This window comes from Felis catus, chromosome E1, assembly GCF_018350175.1.
Source record: "Felis catus isolate Fca126 chromosome E1, F.catus_Fca126_mat1.0, whole genome shotgun sequence".
Taxonomy (NCBI): domain Eukaryota; kingdom Metazoa; phylum Chordata; class Mammalia; order Carnivora; family Felidae; genus Felis; species Felis catus.
In genome coordinates, this window is record NC_058381.1 from 23,275,655 (window position 1) to 23,285,408 (window position 9,754).

Here is a 9,754-nt window from a genome sequence, read left to right on the forward strand (position 1 = left end):
TACTCAGCCAATGAGGAACCAGGGGAGGGACTTGCTTCTGTATACTCAGCCAATGAGGAACCAGGAGAGGGACTTGCATGCTAGGAGATAAATTGCCTGCTGTAACCACCCCTGGTGTGCCTATCCATCAGAAACCGGCTCTTGCAAGAACGTTGATTAAAGCCTTGCTTCACTGTGCTCTGAGTCTCTGTGTCCCTCCTTTGATTGGGTCAGTGGGCTTATTTCTCACACCCAGGCAGCCCCGGGTTGGCACACAAGCATTGGCTCTTTTGGATGATGAAACTGAGAGGTGAGAGGCAGAGGATTAGGAATGAAACCTCCCTTCAGCTATCCTCCTCATGGAATCCTGTAAACTTCTAGATTAGGGCCAGTCTCCTTTCTGAGGGATTGTCCTCTATTCCCCAGGACCCCAGACAGTGTCTTCCTCAGTGATTTGTGTGCCCCTCAGCTGACTCCCCTCTTCATCTTCTCCCTCCCAGACTCAGGCCCTCTCTACCCACTGGGATAGGCACCCACACCCATCTCCCTGTGGGTCCAGCCCAGGCCAGAAGGCCACAGCCTCTCCCTGTGTCTGTATACTTGGCAGGTGTTCAGAAGTCTACGCCTCCCCCTGGAAAGTACCCACTCAAGCCTTGCTGGCTTCTTATCACCACGGAAGGTTAACCGCTTCGAGGCAGAAAGGACAGGTCTTAAAAGAACGTGTCACAGACCATGTGGGATTTTCTGAGAGACAGAAGAGAGACCATAGGTGCAATCTTTGCTTCTGCCCAGAGAAGTGTGGTGTGAGGCTGGGCCATGTCCACTAGGAGATCTGGACCTTCTTCTCTGTTTGTGACAGCATGGGGATGGAGGAAAGAGGAGGCAGCAGCATACCATGGAGAGGGGATGGCCTGGCCCCCTTCTGGATGCCTATTCCTCCTTCTATTTTTAAGTTTATCTTTTTCTTTTTTGTTAAGTTTGTTTATTTTTGAGAGAGAGAGAGAGAGAGAGAGAGAGAGAGAGAGAGAGAGAACCAGAAGGGGAGGTGCAGAGCGGGTGGTGGAAAGATCTGAACTGGGCTCTGTGCTGACAGCAGAGAGCCCCATGTGGGGCTCGAGCTCATGAGAACTGTGAGATCATGATCCGAGCCAAAGTCGGATGCTCAACTGACTGAGCCACCCAGGAGCCCCTAACTTAATCTTTTTCTAATACCTCTCTTCCTTCTGTACTAACCCCTCCTGTCCACCCCTTCCCTCAGACCCTCCCAAAGGCTGGACTATGCCTCTGTGGGCGCCCAGGGCAGGCCACAACAGGGCAGACCTGTCCTCCATGCACAAGGAAGCAGTCACTATCATTTCCCAATCCTTCCAGGCCTCAGAAAGATGCTGGGTTGGGAAGGGGAGGTTTGTCTGTATCCACCCAGCACAGCAGAGCATTCACTGTGAAGCAGGAAGACCAGGTTTGTCTTTGTTTCTGCTTCTGAAAGCTGTGTGGCCCTAGAGTGGACACTTACCCTTGGTGGGCCTCTGTCCTTGAAACTGTGAATCACACCAGACGGGGCATTGCATTGGGTATCAGGTGTTGGTCCATGTCTATTGACATAACTAATTGCTAAAATTCCCAACCTTTGCACAATACAGGCAGATGTTACCAGTATTACCCTGTTACAGACAAAGGGCCTGATGAGCCTTTGGAAGTGTAAACGGCTCATGGAAGGTCACAAGCTGGTCAGTGACAGAGCATCCAGAATGGAAGCTCCCTGAAAGCATGTTTGGAAAACGGGTGGCACAGAAGAGGCTCTGAACGAAATCATTGACCAGGTGTATAAACAAATGAATGATTGCTTGATCAATGAATAAGCCAGGAACCTAAATCTGTCTGACTCTAAAGCCTATAATTGTCCTCTTATGTCTTATCTATACAGTAGTAGTTATTTTAACAATAGTTGCCATTTATTAATTCCTTACTATGGGCAGGGATATAACTAGGGTGTGGTGAGTGGAGCGCTGGTTTTGGGCACAAAAGAGGGCACCAAGAAAACTTGATAAATCAAGATAAGTAATATTAAAAAATTTTAATGTTTGTTTATTTTTGAGAGAGAGACAGCGTGCGAGCGGGGAAGGGGCAGAGAGAGAGAGAAAGAGGGAGACACAGAATCTGAAGCAGGCTCCAGGCTCCTAGCTGTCAGCACGGAGCCCAACGCAGGGCTTGAACCCACGAACTGTGAGATCCTGATGTAAGCCAAACCCAAGAGTCGAATGTGTAACTGACTGTGCCACCCCAGTGCCCCAAGATAAATAATATTTTAATAAGATATTTTAAAAATGAATTTGCCAAAGAATCCACAGCGAATACAAAATCAGTTTTGAATAAAGACAGGATTATTAACATTGCTGTGCTACAGCACACTGGAACCTGAGGCAAAAGAAAAATTAGTGGGAGCTTCCTGTTAGAATATTCACCCACCCTTCCATCCATTAACAGACTGAGAGACCCAGGCTCAGTATTAACTAAGTGCCCACTGTGTGTTCAGCCTTCTGCTTGGCACCAAGAATACCACGGAGGGCCAAAAGATCATGTCCCTGTTCTCCTGGAGACCTATGTTAAATAAATAATCACACAAATAGACATATACTTACACATTGTAATAAGCAACACTTTGAAAGGAATATATTGCTTCTCTAAGAAGAGAACTATTGAACTTAGAGCTAAAAAATGAGCAACGTTATTTAGGTTGAAAAGCAAGGAAAAGAGAAATACAAGTAAGGGAAATAGCTTATGCAAAGGTCCTGAGGTGCAAAGTCCTAGCATATGTCACGGACTGAGTATGGCTGGGGAAAGGAGTACCTGATGGGGCTGGAGAGGCAGACTGGTGTTAGATTGCACAGGGCAAATAGGCCATGTTGTGGATATGAGGTTTATTCTGAGGCCAGTGGGAAGATTTTGGTGTGTTCTAGGCAGAGAAAGCATGATGGGTTTTACACTTCGGTGAGCTCACTCTGATAGTCTGTGAAGAATGGGTTCAGGGTGAACAAACCAGTGACAAGGCCATTGCTGTCACAGTCCTCCAGTGGGAAATGATCAGGGCTGGGCTCAGTTGCATCCATGGGAATAGACAGGACAGGGTCTCTTAATGATGGGGGATACTGGGTGGGACCCCTACCTCATTGCCAAAATCAGATGGGGGTTGGAGACCAGATAGATACTTCTTATGCGATGAGGAGGTCTGGAGGAGGAGTGGTTCCCCACTCCTGGAGAGGCAAGATCCATGTCTCTGTTCCCTCGGAGCTCATCACGCAGATACCCAATGGGAACAGCCACTCTCAGCTGCGGCTTTGTACTCCACAAATCTAAGTGCCTTTTCTCCCTCTTGTGACTCTGCTGTCCTCTGTCCCGGGTGGGCCAGGTGGCAATGGGCTGTCTGTAGGATTACAAGTCTCAGGTTTCTATTAGCATCCCTGACTGCCTTCCTGCCTTCCCAAGCCCTATTAGGGAATAGGGCCTGAAACATCATTAGGGAATTTGGCCCTGAAACATCAGACCTTTACCTGTGCCCAAGAGCTTACTGCCCCATTCTCCCCTGCCCTCCCTTCCATCCTTGCTGGAAAGCTTGGGTGGCCCCAAATCCCAGAAGCCACTAGCTGTTCCACACCTCATGTCTGATTCCTGAGTTTTGGTTTTGGCCTTTCAAAACCTGTTAAAGCCTTGGTTAGTCATTCACACTTTAGTATGAAAAGAGACCCTGAGAGCTGATTTTAGGATGGCACCTGAGGAGAATACAATTGAGGACACTGAGCAACTAAGGACTGGAGGGCAGTGGGAATCCCCTAAAGAGGCCTAATGAGGGAAGCTGAGGGACACAGAGACAGATTCTACTGGTTTCCTGATTTTCCCCTTTACCAGATTGGCAACTTCCCTCCTCTTTCCAAAAGACATGTGGAAAAATATGGTAAATATCACTCATATGGGCACAATACCACCTTGACACAGATCACAAAGAAGGTTCATTGTAACTTTTTAACCTTTGAACTCACATTGAAAGTATCAAAGTTGGGAGGGGGTGGAAAGGGGTAGAAGAAGGTTTCAAGAGGCTGTGTGGTAATGCAGTAAATTCTACTTCTCACAGGGCAGGCTGGAAGTGTTTTTTTCTCTACACCTAATGTTAGAAAGAGGGGCTTCAACCAGGTGACTCAGCAGTTTGGGGGATGCAGTGAACAGCTGTCTGACTCGGGTCTAGAAAATCTGGAGGAAGAGAGATGGTCTGGCCAGCTGCTTGGAGGGTGGTACAGAGGGAGAGCTGTTGCATTGGATGGTTTGCTCAGGGCAAGGAGTGTGGGTTTCCCATGGGCCAGGCAGGCATAAGCCTTGAGCCAGAGGAGGGGCCAGTGCAGGTCATCTGAGGTCCTGTCCAAGGGGACCACCTGGAAGGAAGAACAGCCGTCTGCAGAGAGAAGGAGTTAACACTGTCTTTCTCAGGGCTGACAGGTACCAGCCATAAGTGGGTGGGTGGTGGGTATTGTAAGAGAAAGGGTCAGCTTCAAATTCCTGCCAAGTCCAGAGCATCACAGCTAGATGTCCGGGACAGACCAATCAAGTAGGAACTTTCTAGTTCCCCTCACTTCATTTCTATTGAGTTAAAATTTACTCTTTTAAATCCAGTGGTTTTTATTCACAGGGTCGTGAAACCATCACCACTATCTAGTTCCTGGACATTTTCAACATTTATTTTATTTTTGGGACAGAGAGAGACAGAGCATGAACGGGGGAGGGGCAGAGAGAGACGGAGACACAGAATCGGAAACAGGCTCCAGGCTCTGAGCCATCAGCCCAGAGCCTGACGCGGGGCTCGAACTCACGGACCGCGAGATCGTGACCTGGCTGAAGTCGGACGCTTAACCGACTGCGCCACCCAGGCGCCCCGTTCCTGGACATTTTAATTGCCACTCTTGGGAATAAAAACTTGTTCTCTACCGACTTAGGTCTGGTGATCAGGAGTCTGTGACCTAATTGACAAAAGACAGATTATCAGGGGGAAAAGTTTATTGCACCCATGGGAGTGCTGTATCTAGAGAGAAGCTCCCCCACACAGCTAGGGGTAAATGTTTATATACCAGCTGAAGGGGGAGGGGAAGGTTAGCGTTTCTAGGGATGGAAGGTTCTGATGAGGCTCATTTACACAGGTTTTAAAAAATTTTTATTAAAAATTTTTTTTAAGTTTACTTATTCTTGAGAGAGAGCAAGCAGGAGAGGGGCAGAGAGAGAGAGAGAGAGAGAGAGAGAGAGAGAGAGAATCCCAAGCAGGCTTTGAGCTGTCAGTGCAGAGCCCATTGTCAGGCTTGAACTCATAAACTGTGAGATCATGACCTGAGCCAAAACCAAGAGTCAGATGCATAATGGACTGAGCCACCCAGTGCCCCTCCACAGTTTTTTTTTTTTTTAATGACCTTGGAGGTGGGGTTGGTGGCAGCTGACTCTGATAAAGGCCCGCTTTAGTCAGTAAGGAACATTCAGATAAGATTCTTCCCGCGTCTGTTGTAGCTCAGATGTTTTCACTTTGAAATAGTCTTTATACCATTTCTGGTGGATCACTGGTCCCTTCGCGCCCCCCCCCCCCCCCAAGTAAACCCTAGGCCCATTAGCACTCACCTGCATTTTCCCCTCCCCACAGCTCCTGGCAACCACTAATCTAACTTTCTGTCTCCAGAGATTTGCCTGTTCTGGGCATCTGATATAAAAGGGGCCATACAAGGCCTCACCTTTTCTATCTTCCAGCAGGGGAAGCACAAGGGCTGGGTGGGGAAAGCCCTCCGGCCCCGACTACAGGCTTTCTGCCTGCAAGGTGCTCACTGAGGTGAGACTGACGTGGAACTTTCTTTACATGGGATTGTAAATTTTATTCATTTATTTATATTGACACTGTGTTTTGTGACTTAAGAGACTGCAGAATGGTTGGTCTTATTTGAGAGCAACTAGGAAAATCATGGGGACTGCCGTGAGTTTTATCCAGGAGCTGAGGACAGACTAGCCCTTGGAATTCAAGACTGAGCAAGAGACTGCTGTGTAGTTGCTCCCCAAAGTTGTCCCCATTCAAGGTATCCGTGACACATGCACAGGGGCTCTGATCTATGTATATCATGGGACATTTGTCTCTTCCTGGGAGAGAGACTGATGCCAAATGCTTCCCAGTGGTTCGCAGGTACCTCCTCATGGGCTGCTCCTGGGAAGCCCCTTCAAGGTCCCTGAGACCCTTCTTTGGGCTCACGTGGGCCTCAGCACCACCTAAACACCCTTAAGCAGACCTGTCCGCTTCTCACCAACATGTCCTTACCGCCCCTCCCTTCCCCCTATATTTGCCACAGCACTTCCTGTCTTTGGATCCCTGGAGGCTCAAAGAGGAACAAGAGTCCCAGACTCACCAGCCCCATCCCTGCCTGGGGAATTGGTGTTTCCTGACTTTTCGATAATTGTGTCCTTCCAGTTACATAAACCTCAAGATATGTGGTCAGATTATTGCTTTTGCTTTACTGCAAAGCTGTAGAGCAAAAGCCAAACCCCAGGATCTAGAGAGGAGTGATGAGTTTGAATCTTAGACTCTGGGCCTTTCCCCTTGACAACGAGGCAAGATTCACAGGGGGAGGAGGACTCTTATAGAATAGACTCCCCTGCCTCCCGAGTTAGAAAGAGTATGGTGACTCTCTGGACACACAGAGGACAATACTGCACAGTCCCTGCACCTGGTTTAACTTTAGTTGGGGTTGGAATTTACAAAATGTCCTTGAATGCCATATTGGCAGTGAGGGACAGGTGACAAGGGAATAGCATCCCTCCAGAATGTCGATTCCAAAGCTCAAAACTAACATTACTAACTTGTTTTGCTACAAGTGTCGTTGAACCTCTCTGAATGAGCTTCCACAACCTGTAAAAAGGAGCTTGATGATTTCTCTCCAATTTGGTAGTTTTGTTGGAATAAATGTGTAGGCCTAGGATGGGGTCGCTCCTGCCTGCTGTGCCACCTCTGCAAACCAACTAGCCTGTTCCTGGAAATGCTGTGCTAATGCAGAACGCCCACCAAGCCTGTCCCACGCCTAGCCAACTGTGGTAAGATAACTACTTCCCCATGCACCAAGCCTCTCCCTGTACTCCCCCCAGAGCCTCTCTCCCTGAACGTTGTCAGGAGAACAGCCGAAGAAGGAGCCTTTCCATTGCCTTATTCACAGGAGGCTCCACTCTGCTCACGGTGCTTCTTAGCCCTGTCTCAGCCCTCTCGAGCCTCACACAAGGAGCCGAGAAGCTGCCGGATGTGAAAGAACAATTCTGTGGCTCCAACCACTGATTTTGGAGACCATAACACAGTTTAAGTTATAGTAGTGATGAGAGAAATAATTTTTTCAGGACACAAAGAATCTTCTTTACTTCAACTTTTTATTTTATTTATTTATTTATTTTTAAAGTTTATTTTGAGAGAGACAGAGACAGCACGAGTAGGGGAAAGGAGAGAGAGAGAGAGAGAGAGGAGAGAGAGGGAGAGAATCCCTGATGGGGGCTCAAACCCACGAACTGTGAGATCATGACCTGAGCCAAAATGAAACCAAGAGCTGAATGCTCAACTGACTGAATCATCCAGGCACCCCTATTTTATTTTTTAAGTGTTTATTTATTTATTTTGAGAGAGAGAGAGAGAGAGAGAGAGCAAGGGAGGGGCAGAGGGAGAGGGAGAGAGAATCTCAAGCAGGCTCTGAGCTGTCAGCACAGAGCCCAACGTGGGGCTCTATGTTACCAGCCATGAGATCATGACCTGAGCCAAAATCAAGAGTTGGACACTTAACCAACTGAGCCACCCAGGCGCCCCTTAACTTTTTATTTTAAAATGAATTTAGACTTACACAGAAATGGCAAAAACAGTACAGAGAGTTCCTGTGCAACCTTCCCCCAGCTCCACCCAGTGGCATCTTACCAAACTTTAGTACAACCACCAGAACTAGGAGATTGGCGGTAGAATGGTATTATTAACTAAAGAGATCTTATGAACATGTCAGCACTTCTTACATGCACTTGTGGTTTTTTCTTGGTGTGTACTTCTATGAATTTTGTCACATGCATAAATTCATACAAGCACCATCACAATTGGGGTATAACCCCATCATGCCCTCGCCTGTCCTTAACCCCTGTGATCTGTTCTCCCACCACTGGGATTTGTCCTCTCGAGATAAATAAATGGAATCATATGATATGTAACCTCTGATACTGGCTTTTCCCCTCCACTTAGCCTAAAATTGTTGAGTTCCATCCAAGTTATTGGGAATATCAATAGTTAGCTTCTTGTTTTGGCTGAGTAGTATCCCATGGTGTAGATGTGATGCAGTCCTAGCATTCATCCATTGAAGGACATTTGGGTTTTTTCCAGTTTGGGGATATTACAAGTAAAAGCTGCTATGAATATTTGTGAATGGTTTCCTTTGTTTTTAAGACTAATTGTAGCTACACCAAAAGACTTTTCTCTTCCTATATGAATAAATTAGCCTAAAGTTTCCCATTGAAAAGAGTGCCAAAAAATCAGAAAAATAAACCTTCCCTCCTCTGCTAATAGTATTTAATATATTAGGTATAATATATGTATATTTTATATATATAATAATGGCTATATAAAGCCCAAAATCTTCAAGAAATTTTATAAGCTTTTGCTTTTCTGTTATGAATCAGACATTAAATTCTCATGAAGCAAAATTTAAGGTAAACCTGAAACTGAAAACCTATTTTTTTCTCTCAAGATTGTGATTCATAGTTTATGTTGACAACAAGGTGCTGGGGTAGCATTCGTCACTGATTGATTGACTGGTGAATTGATTGGTTGATTGATTAAATTTACAAACAGTTATTGTGTACCTATTAAAGCCCTATTAAAGACAGAATACAGAGGTGAGCAAAAAAGAAACATGTTCTCATGGTAGTAGATAGTAACGAAACAACTACCCAAATAAATCTCTAATTACAAATGTGGTAAGTGATCTGAAGGAAATCCCAGGATACTCTTTAAGAGAACAACTGGAAATCCTAAACTGATCCAGTTTAGGCATCGGTTTGGGCATCAGGGGAGGTGTCTACCTAGGAATTGCCATTTAAGCTAACATCTGCAGAGTGAGAATAAGCTAGGGACCAAGGTTCCTCCAAGAGGAATCTTGAGAAAATTTGTGAAAGATTTTGAAATGAACTACCCCCTCCCCCGAAAAGATTACTAGATATCCTCTCTGGGGTACTCTTTTGAGTTATCTGATTCTATATGGAATCATCCCTTTCATTGTCTTTGAATTATTTTTTGACCCTTTATGTTAGAGAAAACTAACAGCGATGCAAAAAAAATGATTACCTACAGAAATGTAAATGAATTTTTTGGGTGGAATTTAATTGACTATTGCCCTGTGGATATTAGCCAAATTTGCATCTCTTTGTACATTTATTTCAGCTTTTCTGATAACTAACAAATGTGTGTGTTTGAATTCTCCATCGCATTAATTTCTGTGTATGGTGTAAGGAAGAGCCCAACTTTATTCTTTCACATACGGGTGAAAGAATAAACCCAGTTATACCAGCACGTTTTGCTGAAAAGACTAATCTTTCTCCATTGAATTGTTTTGGCACCAGGGTCAAAAATCAGTTGACAATAAATATAAGGGTTTATTTCTCGACTTTCAATTCCATTTTATTCATCTGTGTTTTTGTCCTCATCCCAGGACCATACTGTCTTGGTTACTGTAGCTTTGTTGTAAATTTTGAGATC